The 2,500-nt window shown below is 47.8% G+C and overlaps 1 protein-coding gene across 1 annotated transcript in view; it reads left to right on the top strand.

Moving 5' to 3' along the window:
• Nucleotides 1-2,500, top strand: part of hmcn2 (hemicentin 2) — a 126,489-nt gene that overhangs the window by 74,759 nt on the left and 49,230 nt on the right. The window lies entirely within an intron of this gene.

Genomic DNA, 2,500 nt, shown 5'->3' with positions numbered 1-2,500 from the left:
GATGTTGTGCCCATGTTGATGCTGTGCCAGTGTGTTGATGTTGTGCCCATGTTGATGCTGTGCCAGTGTGTTGATGTTGTGCCCATGTTGGTCATTGCCAGTCTGTTGATGTTGTGCCCATGTTGATGCTGTGCCAGTGTGTTGATGTTGTGCCCATGTTGGTCATTGCCAGTCTGTTGATGTTGTGCCCATGTTGGTCGGTACCAGTCTGTTGATGTGGTGCCCATGTTGGTCAGTACCAGTCTGTTGATGTTGTATTAGTGTTCCAGTCTGTTGATGTTGTGCTCATGTTGGTCAGTACCAGTGTGTTGATGTTGTGCCCATGTTGGTCAGTACCAGTCTGTTGTGCCCATGTTGGTCAGTACCAGTGTGTTGATGTTGTGCCCATGTTGGTCAGTACCAGTGTGTTGATGTTGTGCCCATGTTGGTCAGTACCAGTCTGTTGTGCCCATGTTGGTCAGTACCAGTGTGTTGATGTTGTGCCCATGTTGGTCAGTACCAGTGTGTTGATGTTGTGCCCATGTTGGTCAGTACCAGTCTGTTGTGCCCATGTTGGTCAGTACCAGTGTGTTGATGTTGTGCCCATGTTGGTCAGTACCAGTCTGTTGTGCCCATGTTGGTCAGTACCAGTGTGTTGATGTTGTGCCCATGTTGGTCAGTACCAGTGTGTTGATGTTGTGCCCATGTTGGTCAGTACCAGTGTGTTGATGTTGTGCTCATGTTGGTCAGTACCAGTGTGTTGATGTTGTGCTCATGTTGGTCAGTACCAGTGTGTTGATGTTGTGCTCATGTTGGTCAGTACCAGTGTGTTGATGTTGTGCCCATGTTGGTCGGTACCAGTCTGTTGATGTGGTGCCCATGTTGGTCGGTACCAGTCTGTTGATGTGGTGCCCATGTTGGTCAGTACCAGTCTGTTGATGTTGTATTAGTGTTCCAGTCTGTTGATGTTGTGCTCATGTTGGTCAGTACCAGTGTGTTGATGTTGTGCCCATGTTGGTCAGTACCAGTGTGTTGATGTTGTGCCCATGTTGGTCAGTACCAGTGTGTTGATGTTGTGCCCATGTTGGTCGGTACCAGTCTGTTGATGTTGTGCCCATGTTGGTCAGTACCAGTGTGTTGATGTTGTGCCCATGTTGGTCAGTACCAGTCTGTTGATGTTATATTAGTGTTCCAGTCTGTTGATGTTGTATTAGTGATAGTCATTGCCAGTCTGTTGATGTTGTGCCCATGTTGGGCAGTACCAGTGTGTTGATGTTGTGCCCATGTTGGTCAGTACCAGTCTGTTGATGTTGTATTAGTGTTCCAGTCTGTTGATGTTGTGCCCATGTTGGTCAGTACCAGTGTGTTGATGTTGTGCCCATGTTGGTCAGTACCAGTGTGTTGATGTTGTGCCCATGTTGGTCAGTACCAGTCTGTTGTGCCCATGTTGGTCAGTACCAGTGTGTTGATGTTGTGCCCATGTTGGTCAGTACCAGTGTGTTGATGTTGTGCCCATGTTGGTCAGTACCAGTCTGTTGTGCCCATGTTGGTCAGTACCAGTGTGTTGATGTTGTGCCCATGTTGGTCAGTACCAGTCTGTTGTGCCCATGTTGGTCAGTACCAGTGTGTTGATGTTGTGCCCATGTTGGTCAGTACCAGTCTGTTGATGTTGTGCTCATGTTGGTCAGTACCAGTCTGTTGATGTTGTATTAGTGATAGTCATTGCCAGTCTGTTGATGTTGTGCCCATGTTGGTCATTGCCAGTGTGTTGATGTTGTGCCCATGTTGGTCAGTACCAGTGTGTTGATGTTGTGCCCATGTTGGTCAGTACCAGTGTGTTGATGTTGTGCCCATGTTGGTCAGTACCAGTGTGTTGATGTTGTGCTCATGTTGGTCAGTACCAGTGTGTTGATGTTGTGCCCATGTTGGTCAGTACCAGTGTGTTGATGTTGTGCCCATGTTGGTCAGTACCAGTGTGTTGATGTTGTGCTCATGTTGGTCAGTACCAGTGTGTTGATGTTGTGCCCATGTTGGTCAGTACCAGTCTGTTGATGTTGTGCCCATGTTGGTCAGTACCAGTGTGTTGATGTTGTGCACATGTTGGTCAGTACCAGTCTGTTGTGCCCATGTTGGTCAGTACCAGTGTGTTGATGTTGTGCCCATGTTGGTCAGTACCAGTCTGTTGATGTTGTGCCCATGTTGGTCAGTACCAGTGTGTTGATGTTGTGCCCATGTTGGTCAGTACCAGTCGGTTGATGTTGTATTAGTGATAGTCATTGCCAGTCTGTTGATGTTGTGCCCATGTTGGTCAGTACCAGTCTGTTGTGCCCATGTTGGTCAGTACCAGTGTGTTGATGTTGTGCCCATGTTGGTCAGTACCAGTGTGTTGATGTTGTGCTCATGTTGGTCAGTACCAGTGTGTTGATGTTGTGCCCATGTTGGTCAGTACCAGTCTGTTGATGTTGTATTAGTGTTCCAGTCTGTTGATGTTGTGCCCATGTTGGTCAGTACCAGTGTGTTG

The sequence above is a fragment of the Sardina pilchardus genome, chromosome 8, assembly GCF_963854185.1.
Source record: "Sardina pilchardus chromosome 8, fSarPil1.1, whole genome shotgun sequence".
Taxonomy (NCBI): Eukaryota; Metazoa; Chordata; class Actinopteri; order Clupeiformes; family Clupeidae; genus Sardina; species Sardina pilchardus.
This window is presented reverse-complemented; position numbering and strand designations above follow the sequence as displayed.